Source organism: Musca autumnalis, unplaced genomic scaffold (genome assembly GCF_047663935.1).
Source record: "Musca autumnalis isolate F117 unplaced genomic scaffold, ASM4766393v1 scaffold_1, whole genome shotgun sequence".
NCBI lineage: Eukaryota > Metazoa > Arthropoda > Insecta > Diptera > Muscidae > Musca > Musca autumnalis.
The window spans coordinates 279,748,476-279,766,019 of NW_027411644.1; the positions used below are offsets into that span (position 1 = coordinate 279,748,476).

The 17,544-nt window shown below is 39.5% G+C and overlaps 1 protein-coding gene across 1 annotated transcript in view; it reads left to right on the top strand.

Moving 5' to 3' along the window:
- The window catches only part of mAChR-B (muscarinic acetylcholine receptor), a 267,866-nt gene that overhangs the window by 188,677 nt on the left and 61,645 nt on the right, over positions 1-17,544 (top strand). The window lies entirely within an intron of this gene.

The following is a 17,544-nucleotide window of genomic DNA, read 5'->3' on the forward strand; positions in this document are numbered from 1 at the left end:
AAACTAATCACCTCATTTGCTCATTTTGTTTCAGCTTCACCTTATAGCGGTGTCCAAAATGCTAGCCGAACGTAGTACAGCACCTCTTGTAAATAAGTATTTCATGTTTGAAATACCCAACAATTATTTAGAGACAGGTAAAAGGGCTGATGAACTTCAAGTTGCCCAAGAATAAAACTTCGGTTGCCTAATAATTATGTAAAATCATAGATGGTGTGGGCGAGGCGTGTTCCTGATGACACACAAATGTATATTTCTTTTTCTTGAAAACAAAATTTTTCTGGTAAATTTCCGAAGCGAAAAAAAATTCGGCCATTTTGGTGGAATATTGGGGCCACAACCTTGAAAATATCGGAATCGGGAGGTACCGTTCTATGGGGGCTATTTGAAGGCGTGGACCTATACAGACCAAATCCTGAGGGAAAGAAGACTAAGCACTAAATTTCAACCATTTCGTTGAGATAATGAAGCTAAAACCTTAAAATACCCCATTCTATGGGGGTTATATCAAAAAGTGGACCGATATAGCCCATTTGCAATACCAACTATCCTAGGAGTAATATAAACTTCCATACCAAATCAGAAAGCTCTATCATAAAAATTGCGAGCTGAATCTTGATTTCAACAGAAGGACGGACATGCATATATCGTCTTAGGATTTTACCCTGATCAAGAATATATATACTTTATAGGGTCTCCGATGAATATTTCGATGTGTTACAAACGGAATGACAAATTTAATTATACCCTCCATATTATGGTGGAGGGTATAACTAGTGCCGACAGAGACCTTAAGAAAAAAAGTAACGTCTATAGTGTTTTTTAGTTTTGGGTCACAGCACGTAGACATTTTTTAGAGTTTTCGGGTCATTTTCTCAAGAAGTATGTACTTCCCACTGAACAAGTATGAACGTATCAGTCGGCAAAGCCGACAGATATATACCCTCAGCCTATGTGAATTGAAACTTTCATCTACGGATAGATCGAATGTATTTAGGGACTTTTCAGAATTTTGTGGCCATTTTTGGACATTTGAACTTTTCGACAAGCACGGCAGGAAGCAGCTGTAAAAAGGACCACAACGAACAGCATCGGTCTAAATTTCCAAAGGATCTTCGAACAGACCCTAAACTGCACTTAGACAAAAATGTTGAACTTATGTGGGGTAGGTAGCCTAAGGAGAGCAACAAGATGGGCCATTTTAGAAGCTAAAATAAATTTGGACAAAACATTATGAGATATAAAGTTTGGACCAAATTGGTTGCCCTGTTTAAGAGATATTGTGCATAGCATTTTAGTGACCGCGGTGCAATGGTATGCACACCCGCCTTGCGCACTGAATGTCGTGGGTTCGATTTCCCGACCAGGCAAATTCAAAATTGTCAACAGTGACAAAATACCCCTCAGTAATGTTGGTGAAATTTACTGATTATTTCGGCTATGTAAAACTTCTCTAGAAGTGGTGTCTTAAGACAATCCATTCGGCCTCGACGATAAACAGTAGGTCCCATATCATTGAGCATTTATGAATCCGGGGTACACTCATTGATATGAGAGAAAACTCCCTTGTTCCGTCTGGGATGTTTGGGGAACAATTATATATTATTTTAATGTCATTTTTTTAAATATTGGGGTAAGTACCTGAAGTTGTGGACCGGTATTGCCCATCTTCGAACTGAAACTAAGTTTGGACAAAATATGGCAAAGGCCAAGTTTTGGACCAAATCATTTGATCACTTCGAGAGTTATGGTTCTCTCCAGCCACTACATCTGATGCCATAGAGGTTTTTTACACCTTTCGGGTTGCATACTCAAGAAGTATGGACTTGCCCCTGAAAAACCTATTACCGTTGTAATTGAAGTGGCGAATGCAAGTTACTTCAACAAAAATCAAAGTGATTCGAGAGCAGGTCTTAAAGTGAACTTATCCGAAAATTTTGTGTGGGAGATACCCGAAGGAGTGGAAAAATATAGTGCATATTCGAAATTGGTCTACATCTGGTAGATATATTAAGATGTCTAAGGTATAGACCAAATCGTTCATTCCCTTCAAAAGTTATCGTGCGCACAATTTTTCCGAACATTTTTGAACTTTTGTGGAGGAGGTATCTGAAGTAGTGGACCGATATGGCTTATCTTCGAACTTAAACTAAGTCTGGACAAAATACTATGAAAGCCAAATTTTGGACGTAATCGGCAGATCCGTTCGAGAGTTTTCTTGCGCTCCAACCACTACACACGGTGTCATAGGGTTTTTTACACATTTCAGGCTTCCCGAGAAAGTATGGACTTGACCCTGATGAAGCTTGTACCGTCGTATGGGGGGCAGTGAATACAAGTTACAAAAAAAATCAAAGAGATTCAAGAGCAGGTCCCAAACTGAACTTATTCCAAATTTTGTGTGGGAGGTACCCGAAGGAGTGGACCGATTAAGTCCATATTGAAACCTCATCTAAATCTGGTAGACATTTCGGGATGTGCAAAGTATGCATCAAATCAGTTACTCCGTTACATTTTCGAACTTTTGTGGGGGATGTACCAGAAGGAGTGCACCGATATAACCAATCTTCGAACTTAAACTAAGTTTGTACAAACTATTACGAAAGCCAAATTTTGGAACGAATCGGTTAATCCGATCGAGAGTTATCGTGCGCTTCAGCCAGCCAAACAGACAGACGGACTGACATGGCTAAATCGACTCCAAATTGTCTGAAACGGATTTCGTCCAAACATACTTGGGGTCTAAAACCATTATTTCGATGAGGCACATTTTGCCCGTGTGAAAGTGTATATACCCTCTTTAGCATAAATGCTGAGGTTATAAAAATGTATTGAAAAGAGTGGGCGTTGTCTTCAGTTTTCAAGACATAACCTATTTAAAAAATTGAGCGGTATTTTGGCTCCAAATATGTACCTACGGTCGCAGACACAATCCCATTGTCTCCTAAAATTAATGCTGAAATCGATATAATCATAAGTTTGGCATACTCATATAGCGTTTAAAGGAAATGCATGGGAAGGTACCCCAACTCCTCTGAAATTTATTGCCACGGCAGACCTTGAGAATTTGCTGCAAATTTCATGGAAATCGGTTCAGTATTTTAGAGATATAACATATTTAAAAAATTAGACGTGGCCGGGTCTTTAGGCCCAAAAGAAGTATATAAACTTTCATACGGGCGAAATGTGCCTCATCGACAGCCTTTCGTGTGATCTTTTTAACATCCTGCTAGAAAAGGTTATACGAGAGGCAAACGTCAAAAGAAGTGGCACAATCTACACCAATACCCACATGTTACTTGCTTATGCTGATGATATAAACATCATGGGATGATCAGTAAAAGAAGTAACCGATACCTTTATGAAAGTCGAAGGTGAATCTGCTAAAGTGGGTCGGGCGGTAAACGGCGAGAAGACCAAGTTGATGGTGTCGACGCGCAATGCGTCCATTGAGATCGGACCAACTGTTGCAGTAGGTTCCTATAATTTTGAGGTAGTAAAAGACTTCGTATACCTCGGCACCGTAGTAAACACAACAATCTCATCAGTTGTGAAATAATAAGAAGAATTGTATTGGCCAACAGATGCTACTTTGGCGTAAGTAAGCACTTCAAAAACTAAGCCACAACTCGTCAAACACAAATAACGCTTTACAAAACACTGATACTACCCGTGCTGATGTATGGTTCCGAAGCCTGGGTATTTGCGCAAGCAGATAAGGCAGTGCTTGGCGTGTTTGAGAGAAAATTCTTCGAAAGATTTACGGACGGATCTGCGTTGACGGTGAATATCGACGTCGTATGAACCACGAGCTGTATCTGCTATACAACGACATCAACATAGTTAAACGTATCGAGATGCAGCGATTGCGTTGGCTAGGCCATATAATAAGAATGAGCGATGGGCACGATAACTCTCGAACTGATTAACCGATTTGGTCCAACATTTGCCTTCGTCATATTTTGTCCAAACTTAGTTTCCAATTTGGTCCAAACTTTGGATCTCCTAATATTTAGTCTGAATTTAGTTTATGTCGTATCAATCCTCTCCTTAGGGTACCTCCCCCACAAAAGTTCAACATTTGTGTCTAAGTGCAGTTTAGGGTCAGTTCGAAGACCCTTTTGAAATCTATACCGATGCTGTTCGTTGTAGTCCTGTTTACAGCGATATTATGTTTTCGTGGACAAGTCCATGCTTCCTGGCATACTGGGCCAAAAGTTATACGATGACCCACTGAAATGACTAGTGGTCCACTTCCAAAATAGACAAAATTCAGAAAAGAAGAAATAAGTAGGTAAGTTCGGAGACACAAGCACAATTGTCTCGCAAATTAATTTCCAAACCGATACATTTGTAATTATTGTAAAAATAGCATTTTTATAGAAATAGGATTTAGGAGAAGTACCCCGCCCCTCCCGAAATTCAACGAAATATGTAGCCCATCTTCACCGGAGGTCATCCCTGTATATTTCCTGACAATTTCAGGAAAATTAGTTCAGTAGGTTTTGCAGAAAAGATTAAAATTGAAAATTGAAACAAGTAAGAACGGCGTTAAGTTCGGCCTGGCCGAACTTGTTAACCCTTCACCACGAGTTGTATTGAAGTAAAATGGAAAAATTTATGAAGAAGACAAAACACCAATTTCAGTGATTTCTGTGGGATATTGACGTCACAACCTTCAGAATTGTTCTAGGAGGCTATATCGAAACGTGCACCTATTCAGCCTATTTTCTCTGGGAGCCATCCTTATACATTTCCTGAAAATTTCAGGAGGATCGGTTCAGCAGTTTCGTAGATGTAAAATATTTTAAAAATTGGGCGTGGTAAAGTTTTTGGGTCCCAAATAAGTAAGTAAGGTCGGAGACACAAGCACAATTGTTTCGCAAATTAATTTCCAAACCGATACATTTGTAATTATTGTAAAAATAGCATTTTTAAAGAAATGGGATTTAGGAGAAGTACCCCGCCCCTCCCGAAATTCAACGAAATATGTAGCCTATCTTCACCGGCGGTCATCCCTGTACATTTCCTGACAATTTCAGGAAAATTAGTTCAGTAGGTTTTGCAGAAAAGATTAAAATTGAAAATTGAAACAAGTAAGAACGGCGTTAAGTTCGGCCTGGCCGAACTTGTTAACCCTCCACCACGAGTTGTATTGAAGTAAAATGAAACAATTAGTTTCCTTTCGTTTATAAGGAAGACAAAATACCAATTTCAGTCATTTCTGTGGGATATTGACGTCACAACCTTCAGAATTGTTCTAGGAGGCTATATCGAAACGTGCACCTATACCGACGAATTTCAGTTGGAAATGGGGCTATATAAAGGCGTGGACCTATACCAACAAATTTCAGGTGGAAAGTTTTATATCCTCAACGAAGACTTATTAACAAATTTCAACCATTTTGGTGGGATAATGAAGCTAAAACCTTCAAAATACCGAAAATCGGGAGGTACCGTTCTATGGGGGCTATATGAAGGCGTGAACCTATACCAACAAATTTCAGGTGGAAAGTTCTATACACCCAACGATAACTAAATACCAAATTTCAGCCATTTTGGTGAGCTAATGAAGCAAAAACCTAAAAAATACCGAATATCGGGAGGTACCGGTCTATGGGGGCTATATAAAGGCGTGGACCTATACCAACAAATTTCAGGTGGAAAGTTTTATACACCCAACGATAACTAAATACCAAATTTTAGCCAGTTTGGTAGGATAAAGAAGCTAAAACCTTAAAAATACCGAAAATCGGGAGGTACCGTTCTATGGGGGCTATATCAAAACGTGGACCTATATAACCCATTTTCAATACCAACCATCCTGCAAGGAATAAAAACTTCTGTACCAAATATTGACTCTCTATCTTTAAAATTGCGAGCTGTATCTTGATTTCAACAGACATACGGACGGACGGACAGACGGACATGGTTAAATCGACATAGAATTTTATGCTGATTAATAATATATATACTTCATAGGGTCTCCGACGAATATTTCGATGTGTTACAAACGGAATGACAAATTTAATTATACCCTCCATATGGAGGAGGGTATAAAAAGTGGGCGGGTTCAAATTGTCTTTGCATAAAAACCTAAGTTGGGTTATGACGAACATTTAAAAAAATAATAATAATAATTATCCATATCTGTCCAGCCGTTGTCAATTTATGCCATTACCAACGAACGACATTTGATTTTTATTTATATAGATAGATGAAAGTGTTGCTTGTATTCTGCTTCTAATACCCGCAATACTCTCTTCTTTTCTGCATAATTGATATAATTGAAGATATCTGCACTATTCATACTACTATGGCGAAAGTTCTTCTATATACTCATCGTTTAAATATTTTGTAAAATTTCAATTTTCCTTAATTACCCTAATGAGTACTTTATCTTTTAACCACCTACCCAAAGTATCACACCAATCGTACTTTGAATTTTATGTGGAGTGTACATTATTTCCAAGAAACATTTTGCAATCTACCAGCAGTACAGTTGCGGTGCGGAACATTGTTGTCGTTTCTGTCGTGTAATTCTTCTTAACTGCCTCAAAATTTGCTTCAATTAGTGAAAAGGTGTCAATTCGGGAGCTCATTGATTTAATCGGTTGTAATTTAATTACCCAAAAACCGTCATTACTGACAAAAATGTTTTAGGACGACAGGCAACGAAGTGAGGAACAATTTTACACAGAAGGTTATTTCGGTTTTGGGAACAGCAACTCTGCCACAACAAGAACGTGCTATTAACAAGAACAATGTGGATTTTAATCAGGCATTTTAAATTTGGAAGCAAGAAACAAAGAGTCTTCCAAGGGGAGGAAGCGTAAATTCATGTTGAACAGATGTAGGAATCTATGAATCGGATGTTTGTGGGAGTAGCTTTAGAGGTGGCAATAAATTTCATACTATGGCAACACTTTTAATGTTTCCTTCAATAAATGTTGGAGATGTATGGAAATGGCTACATGTGTGTGTGGTTGTATGGGTGTGTGGTTGGGTGTTGCCGGTGTTTGAATTTATGACTACTTGTTTGTAGTCGGTTGTAATGTTTTCGTTCGTTCGTTATTGTTGTTGTTCTTCTTTGTTGCTTTTGATAGCGGCGTTTTACAGCTATGAATGGCAGTGTTATTGTTTAAATGTAACGACAGCAGCATCACCCATCCAGCCAGCCATTGACATCCGCCTTTACATTAGATAGCTGGTTTTTATAGTTCCCTATTCTCCTTCTGCCTTTGTTATGTTATTGCTGTTGTTGTTTTTTGTTGTAATTGTTATGTGCTTTATTTTGTATTGTTCGTTCATTCCTTTTTTGTTTTCTTTTTTTCAATGAAAAGGTGATAACGTAACACAAATAAAACGCTGAGACAGTCAACAAGCACAGGCAATGGCATCGACACCCCGACAATAGTAACGACTGAGGACACATGCACAGGATTTTGTTATGGGCTTGATAGGGTTTGCGTATTTCTTAGGGAAACACATTTATTTTGCTAACAAAAATGTATTAGGTGTGGAAAAAGCAGTCAATAAAAATGAAAAGTAAAGGCCTCGACGCATAAGCGGCTGGCTTTCTGGCTGAAGTCATATCTGGTAAAAGACTAAAAACCAAGTTCGACCTAATTCAAATGTGGTTCTGACATTTCTTTACTTTTTTTCCCCAGAAATGACTTCAGCCAGAAAGCCAGCCGCTTGTGTGCCGAGGGCTTAAGAACTGTGATCTAATCGGTGAAGGTGGTGTTCTCTACCTTCTTCACAGAAGACCTGAAGGCCCTCTTCTAAGGAAGACATATAGGTCCTATACTATAACAGAACACAAGGACTTCTACTATTAAAGACAAAAGATCTTCTTCGTAGAACGACCACGGGGTCTTCTCTATAGAAGACAACCCGGTCTTTTACTAGAGAAGACCACCAGATCTTCAACTAGAGAAGACCAACAAGTTTTTTACCAGAAAAGTCGACAACCTATTCTAATATGGAAGAAAAAAGGTCTTCTTTGAATGAAGACAGAGGTATTCTCTAGAGAACACCACAAGGTTCCTATTAGAGAAGAACACCAGGTATTCTACTGTAGAGGAACACCAGGTCTTCTACAAGAGAATACCACCAGGTATTTTACAAGAGAATACCACCAGGTCTTCTACTAGAGAAGACCACGAGGTCTTCTACTTAAGAAGACCGTCAGGTCTTCTACTAGTGCAAACCAACAGGTCTTCTACTAGTGAAAACCAACTGGTTTTCTACTAGAGAAGACCACCAGGTCTCCTACTAGGAAAGACCACCAGGTCTTCTACCAGAGAAGAACACCAGATCTTCTACTAGAGAAGATCACCAGGTCTTCTACTTAGGACGACCACTAGTTCTTCTATTAGAGAAGACCACAAGGTCTTCTACTAGAGAAGACCACCAGATGTTCTACTAAATAAGACCACCAGGTGTTCTTCTACTAGAGAAGACCACCAAGTTCTACCCGAGAAGACCACTAGGTCTTCTACTAGAGAAGATCACCAGGTCTTCTATTAGAGAAGACCACCGGGTCTTCTATTAGAGAAGACCACCAGGTCTTCTATTAGAGAAGATCACCAGGTCTTCTATTAGAGAAGACCACCAGGTCTTCTACCAGAGAAGACCACAAGGACATCTACTAGAGAAGAATACTTGGTATTCTACAAGAGAAGACCACCCGATCTTCTACTAGCGGAGACCACCACCAGACAAAAGGTCTTCATCGAATGAAGACAGAGGCGTCTCCTTCATACGACGACCATAAGGAGCAGAAGACCACCAGGTTTGCTACCAGAGAAGACCATAAGCTCTCTTGCTAGAAAAGACCACCAGGTCTTCTACTAGAGAAGACCACCAAGTTCTACCCGAGAAGACCACTAGGTCTTCTACTAGAGAAGATCACCAGGTCTTCTATTAGAGAAGACCACCAGGTCTTCTACTAGAGAAGACCACCAGGTCTTCTTCTAGAGAAGACCACCAGGTCTTCTTCTAGAGAAGACCACCAAGTCTTCTACTAGAGAAGACCATCAGGTCTTCTACTAGAAAAGACCACCAGAAGACTAAAAGGTATTCCACTTTAATAGAAGACCACAAGGTCTTCTTCTTTAATGGTATTCATCTTTTATAGAAGACCACAAGGTATTCTTTTTTTATAGAACACAAGGTCTTCTTCTTTTATAGAAGATCACAATGTCTTCTTCTCAATACCACGGCGGTCGGTTCTATGCACCGGATTGACTCGGAGGACTTTTGTTCGTGTATTTTTTTACCATGAAAGTGGCAATTTATGCCGCAGAGCCTGCTGCGAGCTCTTTTGGTCTGTGACCGGATATATATGAATCCCGGGCCAATACGGGCTTTTGTCGACCCTTTCTGAAGGAAAAGGTGATTCTATAGCCCCTTTCTGAAGAAAAGGGTGTTTCTATAGACCATTTCTGAAAGAAAGGGTGCTTCTATAGACCATTTCTGAGAGAAAGGGTGCTTCTATAGACCATTTCTGAGAGAAAGGGTGCTTCTATAGACACTTTCCTTCGGAAAACGTGTTTCTATTGACCCTTTCTGAAGGAAAGGGAGCTTCTATCCACCCTTTCTGAAAAAAGGGAGCTTCTATCGACTCTTTCTGAAAAAAGCGAGCTTCTATCGACCCCTTCTGAAGGAAAGGATGCTTCTATAGACCCCTTCTGAAAGAAAGGGTGCTTCTATAGACCCCTTCTGAAGGAAAGGGTGCTTCTAAAGACCCCTTCTGAAGGAAAGGGTGCTTCTATAAACACTTTTTGAAAGAAAGGATGCTTCTATAGACCATTTCTGACAGAAAGGATGCTTCTATAGATCATTTCTGACAGAAAGGGTGCTTCTATAGACCCTTTCTGAAGGGTGCTTCTATAGAGCCTATCTAAAGGAAAGGGAGCTTCTATAGACCATTTCTGAAAGAAAGGGTGCTTCTATAGAAAGGGTGCTTCTATAGACACTGTCCTTCAGAAAGGGTGCTTCTATAGACCCTTTCTGAAGTAAAGGGTACTTCTATAGACCCTTTCTGAAGTAAAGGGTGCTTCTGTGGAGCCTTTCTAAAGTAAAGGGTGCTTATATGGAGCCTTTCTAAAGTAAAGAGTGCTTCTATAGACCATTTCTGAAGGAATGGTCCTTCTATAGAGCCTTTGTTAATGAAAGGGAGCTTCTATAGACCATTTCTGAAGGAATGGTGCTTCTATAAAGCCTTTATTAAGGAAAGGGAGCTTCTATAGACCATTTCTGAAGGAAGGGTGCTTCTATAGAGCTTTTCTAAATTAAAGGGTGCTTCTATAGAGCTTTTCTAAATTAAAGGGTGCTTCTATAGAGCCTTTCTAATGGAAAGGGTGCTTCTATAGAGCCTTTCTAATAGAAAGGGTGCTTCTATAGAGCCTTTCTAATGGAAAGGGTGCTTCTATAGAGCCTTTCTAATGGAAAGGGTGCTTTTATAGAGCCTTTCTAATGGAAAGGGTGCTTCTATAGAGCCTTTCTAATGGAAAGGGTGCTTCCATAGAGCCTTTCTAATGGAAAGGGTGCTTCTATAGAGCCTTTCTAATGGAAAGGGTGCTTCCATAGAGCCTTTCTAATGGAAAGGGTGCTTCTATAGAGCCTTTCTAGTGGAAAGGGTGCTTCCATAGAGCCTTTCTAATGGAAAGGGTGCTTCTATAGAGCCTTTCTAATGGAAAGGGTGCTTCTAAAGATACTTTCCTTCATAAAGCATGCTTCTATGGACCCTTTCTGAAGGGTACTTCTATAGAGCCTTTCTAATGGAAAGGGTGCTTCTAAAGATACTTTCCTTCATAAAGCATGCTTCTATGGACCCTTTCTGAAGGGTGCTTCTATAGAGCCTTTCTAATGGAAAGGGTGCTTCTAAAGGAAAGAGTGCTTCTATAGACCATTTCTGAAGAAATGGTGCTTCTATAGAGCCTTTATTAAGGAAAGGGAGCTTCTAGAGACCATTTCTGAAGGAAGGGTGCTTCTATAGAGCTTTTCTAAATTAAATTGTGCTTCTATAGAGCCTTTCTAATGGAAAGGGTGCTTCTATAGAGCCTTTCTAATGGAAAGGGTGCTTCTATAGAGCCTTTCTAATGGAAAGGGTGCTTCTATAGAGCCTTCTAATGGAAAGGGTGCTTCTATAGAGCCTTTCTAATGGAAAGGGTGCTTCTATAGAGCCTTTCTAATGGAAAGGGTGCTTCTATAGAGCCTTTCTAATGGAAAGGGTGCTTCTATAGAGCCTTTCTAATGGAAAGGGTGCTTCTATAGAGCCTTTCTAATGGAAAGGGTGCTTCCATAGAGCCTTTCTAATGGAAAGGGTGCTTCTATAGAGCCTTTCTAATGGAAAGGGTGCTTCCATAGAGCCTTTCTAATGGAAAGGGTGCTTCTATAGAGCCTTTCTAATGGAAAGGGTGCTTCTATAGAGCCTTTCTAATGGAAAGGGTGCTTCCATAGAGCCTTTCTAATGGAAAGGGTGCTTCTATAGAGCCTTTCTAATGGAAAGGGTGCTTCTAAAGATACTTTCCTTCATAAAGCATGCTTCTATGGACCCTTTCTGAAGGGTACTTCTATAGAGCCTTTCTAATGGAAAGGGTACTTCTATAGAGACTTTCTAATGGAAAGGGTGCTTCTATAGAGCCTTTCTAATGGAAAGGGTGCTTCTATAGAGCCTTTCTAATGGAAAATGTGCTTCTAAAGATACTTTCCTTTATAAAGCATGCTTCTATAGACACTTTCCTTCAGAAAGGGTGCTTCTATAGACACCTTCCTTCAGAAAGGTTGCTTTTATAGGCCCTTTCTGGAAGAATGGGTGCTTCTGTAGACCCTTTCTGAAAGAATGGGTGCTTCTATAGACCCTTTCTGAAAGAATGTGTGCTTCTATAGACCATTTCTGAAAGAAGAGGTGCTTCTATAGAGCCTTTCTGAAGGAAAGGGTGCTTCTATAGGCCCTTTCTGAAGGAAAGGGTGCTTCTATAGAGCCTTTCTGAAGGAAAGAGTGCTTCTATAGATAATTTCCTTCAGAAAGGGTGCTTCTATAGACACTTTCCTTCAGAAATGGTGCTTCTATAGACACTTTCCCTCAGAAAGGGTGGTTCTATAGACACTTTCCTTCAGAAAGGTTGCTTTTATAGGCCCTTTCTGGAAGAATGGGTGCTTCTATAGAGCCTTTCTAATGGAAAGGGTGCTTCTATAGAGCCTTTCTAATGGAAAGGGTGCTTCTATAGAGCCTTTCTAATGGAAAGGGTGCTTCTAAAGATACTTTCCTTCATAAAGCATGCTTCTATAGACACTTTCCTTCAGAAAGGGTGCTTCTATAGACACTTTCCTTCAGAAAGGTTGCTTTTATAGGCCCTTTCTGGAAGAATGGGTGCTTCTATAGAGCCTTTCTAATGGAAAGGGTGCTTCTATAGAGCCTTTCTAATGGAAAGGGTGCTTCTAAAGATACTTTCCTTCATAAAGCATGCTTCTATAGACACTTTCCTTCATAAAGCATGCTTCTATAGACACTTTCCTTCATAAAGCATGCTTCTATAGACACTTTCCTTCATAAAGCATGCTTCTATAGACACTTTCCTTCAGAAAGGGTGCTTCTATAGACCCTTTCTGAAGGAAAGGGTGCTTCTATAGACCCTTTCTGAAATAAAGGGTGCTTCTATAGACCCTTTCTGAAGGAAAGGGTGCTTCTATAGACCCTTTCTGAAATAAAGGGTGCTTCTATAGACCCTTTCTGAAGGAAAGGGTGCTTCTATAGAGCCTTTCTAATGGAAAGGGTGCTTCTAAAGATACTTTCCTTCATAAAGCATGCTTCTATGGACCCTTTCTGAAGGGTGCTTCTATAGAGCCTTTCTAATGGAAAGGGTGCTTCTAAAGGAAAGAGTGCTTCTATAGACCATTTCTGAAGGAATGGTGCTTCTATAGAGCCTTTATTAAGGAAAGGGAGCTTCTATAGACCATTTCTGAAGGAAGGGTGCTTCTATAGAGCTTTTCTAAATTAAAGGGTGCTTCTATAGAGCCTTTCTAATGGAAAGGGTGCTTCTATAGAGCCTTTCTAATGGAAAGGCTGCTTCTATAGAGCCTTTCTAATGGAAAGGGTGCTTCTATAGAGCCTTTCTAATGGAAAGGGTGCTTCTATAGAGCCTTTCTAATGGAAAGGGTGCTTCTATAGAGCCTTTCTAATGGAAAGGGTGCTTCTAAAGATACTTTCCTTCATAAAGCATGCTTCTATAGACACTTTCCTTCAGAAAGGGTGCTTCTATAGACACTTTCCTTCAGAAAGGTTGCTTTTATAGGCCCTTTCTGGAAGAATGGGTGCTTCTATAGACCCTTTCTGAAGGAAAGGGTGCTTCTATAGACCCTTTCTGAAGTAAAGGGTGCTTCTATAGACCCTTTCTGAAGGAAAGGGTGCTTCTATAGACCCTTTCTGAAGGAAAGTGTGCTTCTATAGACCCTTTCTGAAGGAAAGGGTGCCTCTATAGACCCTTTCTGAAGGAAAGTGTGCTTCTATTGACCCTTTCTGAAGGAAAGGGTGCTTCTATAGACCCTTTCTGAAGGAAAGGGTGCTTCTATAGACCCTTTCTGAAGGAAAGGGTGCTTCTATAGACCCATTTTAAAAGAAAGGGTGCTTCTATAGACCCATTTTAAAAGAAAGGGTGCTTCTTAGTCCCTTTTTGAAAGAAAGGGTGCTTCTTAGTCCCTTTTTGAAAGAAAAGGTGCTTCTTAGTCCCTTTTTGAAAGAAAGGGTGCTTCTTAGTCCCTTTTTGAAAGAAAGGGTGCTTCTTAGTCCCTTTTTGAAAGAAAGGGTGCTTCTTAGTCCCTTTTTGAAAGAAAGGGTGCTTCTTAGTCCCTTTTTGAAAGAAAGGGTGCTTCTTAGTCCCTTTTTGAAAGAAAGGGTGCTTCTTAGTCCCTTTTTGAAAGAAAGGGTGCTTCTTAGTCCCTTTTTGAAAGAAAGGGTGCTTCTTAGTCCCTTTTTGAAAGAAAGGGTGCTTCCATAGTGACTTTCTTAAAGAAAGGGCGCTTCTATAGTGTCTTTCTTAAAGAAAGGGCGCTTCTATAGTGTCTTTCTTAAAGAAAGGGCGCTTCTATAGTGTCTTTCTTAAAGAAAGGGTGTTTCTAAGGGTGCTGATTCTTTATGGACGCAACCAACCAGTGTTCTTCTACAGAACTACCACAAACTTTCCCCCAATATCTTTAACGCTATCTTTCATAGGAAAACTAATATCATCCTAACCATCATCCGCCTACTTTCACCAGCAACAACAACCAAAAACTTCAATCTGTAACATGTTTTACATGTTAGACGACGTGCTGGTTGTGTTAGGGTTGAATATACCCAACATGGTCCTAGTCACAAATATATTGTCTTCTTTTCATTCGAAGACAACAACCGCAGCAGCAACAAAAACACAAACAACAACAACAACAATAAGTAAAAGTAACGCATACAGTAATGTTAACTACCTTTGAAATATTCCAGCTCACGCACACATGTCACAGCAATAACACATCGACAACGAGTAAGACGATGACACCCAATGACAACACATGTAAATTCTTCTATTCATACATAAATCCTTCTCAACGCTATGTAAGCGAAAGTGTGTGCGTGTGTGTGTGTTTGTGCGTGTGACTATTCTCGGGCATTACATGTTAATGTAACAAAAGCAATTTCGTTCGTTCGCTCGCTCCTTGTCAGTGAAAAATGTATGTACGTGGAGACTAGCTGTATGAATGCTGATGACACCCGACAGCATGAAAAGAAGCCAATACCAGCACACACTTTCGGTTTCCCCATACGCCGACGACATTTTAATGATGTAAACCCCCCACCTCTGTGTGCACACATTACATCTGTTGAAGAAAAACTGCTTTTGTCGTTTTCTCGTTACATGTCCCCCCCCTGCTTCGCTATATCTACTTCATCTCCATCATTCTACTTTTTTGTCATCTCTTCAGCACCAGCCGAAGCAGCAGCATCATCATCAGCTACATCATCGTTTGCCAAGCTACCTTTTCATTGCACTTCAATATTGATTGTGTTTACTGAGCCTTACATGCTGGAAAACTGTTTATTAAAATGAGCTCAGGTGTTTGTTGGGGTCCACGAGAGCGTATGAGCAATACAATGATGTTGATGATGTTGCCGCTCCCACCTACCGTGCTTCTAGCGTTTCTAGTGCAATCATAAATATAACAGTGTGCGACATTTGTAAGTGGTTACTATTCCCAGCAAAAATACTTATTACAAAACACCCTACTAACCTATTATTTTAACAAGGGCATGTCGGCCGAAATCAATAGTTATTTTTGACCATTTAAATAAGTACTTAAATAACTAGTTACTAATAGTTGAGACTACTTATTGGGTATTTTTGCATGGTTCATAACCATTTGAAAACCAGGATAGTTTTAAAATGGGAATTTGTGCGTATCATTAATATTAATTTATCTTATGAAATACTCATACGCCAGGATGAAGGCGAGAAATCAAAACTGCCCTGTAGGATGATATCAGGCTGGAGGGATTTTTAAATAAATCGCGGTCAAATTTTGAATAGTGGGAATTTTGAGTAGTGGGAATATAAATATTTGTATTATTTTTTGCCTTATGGCTTGGAGTATTTGTAATTATAGGATTATATCATATACCTAGTTTTATATGCACTCTGAGTAGTGATAACATACACATATGTAATATAATGTAATTCATTTAAATTGGCCCGATGGCTTAGAATTATTGTAAAGTTGATAAATAAATAAATAAATAAATAAATTTCATATTTTTAGGTACTTTAGGTTTTCACGATTTTTCTTGGAAACCGCAAGTCCTATCGAAATGGGGCTAACGAAAATGTTGTAACTGTGAAAATTCTGTACAAGATTGGCCTGCATGATATTTTCGTAGGTTTTACCGTTGTTGAGATATAGAAGTCCATATCAATCATTCAGATTTTTTCTCAGGTCTTCAAGATTTTGCTTGAAACCCGCAAGTCCTTTCCTAGGTTGTAGCATTTTTGAGATATATAAGTTTAAGTTGGGAAATTGTAGTCATGACGATATAGTCACTGCATTGTACAGTGGTCCCACTCGTATGGAAAGGAGTGACAAAAATAGTTCTAATCGAGCTACCGCCTCGGAATTTTAAACATAGTTTTATAACGAAAGAGAAAAAAAAAATTAATGAATGTAGGTCCAGATTTGGGTGCTGCCCCCACATAAAGGTACCGCCCGATTTTTTTACATTTTGACGATTTTAGCCAAATTTTCAAACCGATTTGGTTGAAATTTTGCATTTTGAGTTCTGAGGGGACAACATACCACCTTGCAACAAATGTTCAATATAGGTCCACATTTAGGTATAGCTCCCATATAAACGTAACTCCCGATATTCGGCATTTTGACGATTTTAGCCAAATTTTCCAACCGATTTGGCTGAAATTTTGCTTTTTGAGTTTTGAGGGGACAAAATACCACCTTGCAATAAAATTTTCAATATAGGCATACGTTTAGGTATAGCTCCCATATAAACGTACCTCCCGATTTTCGAAATTTTGGCGATTTTGCAGGCGCGGTGTAAGGGGAAAAACTTACAAGGTGGCAGATGGGGGCAGCTGGATTTTTTTTATCGTAAACTACAGACTTTCCCCTGTATTTAAAAAAAATATGGACTTGCCCTTACGGCGCCTACATTATAAAACTTAACATAAATTTATAGTATATATATGTCCTTTATTTATATCTGTATGTCTTACATACGTATTATACGTTCATTAATTACATAAACACAAAACAGATGTAAAAAGTTCAGGTTGAACATAGGGCATCGACAAACTCTCTCCATATTGTTCTATCGTTGGCCAGGTATTTTGCTTGACCCCAGGTTATATGGACTGACTCAAGTTATTTTTTGGTACAGCGAATCCAGGTGTTTCTTGGACGTCCTCTTTTTCGTGGTCCTTGCGGATTCCAGTCTAGCACGGTTCTGGCAATGTCACTTTGTGGCCTGCGTAAGATATGGCCTAACCAGACCCATTTTCTCCTGCGGATTTCTATTTCAACAGGGCTACAATTAGTTCGGAGCAGTAGTTCTGAATTTGATATTTTGTTTGGCCAGAAGATTCTCAGAATTTGCCGTAGGCAGCGATTGATAAACACTTGGAGTTTCCGAGTCGTCGGTTGCGTGAAACTACAAGTTCTACAGCCGTACAGTAGGATAGATTTTACGCTGCTGTTAAATATCCTGGTTTTTGTTGAGGTTGATATGGCGTTACAACTCCAGACTTTGTTGAGCGAACGGAAAGCATTTCTTGTCTTGTTAATGCGGTCGCTGATGTCTGCTTCTGATCCGCCTTCTTTAGTATTTTTGCCTCCAAAGTAACAGAAGTGCTCTTTGTCTTCAATGGTATGCCCGTTTAATTGTGAGTGAGGTTTGACATGTTGAGCCTATTCTCATAAGCTTGGTCTTTTTAGTGTTTATTTTTAGTCCGACTTTGGAGGCGTTACGCGTTAGCGATTCCAATTTAGCACTGATGT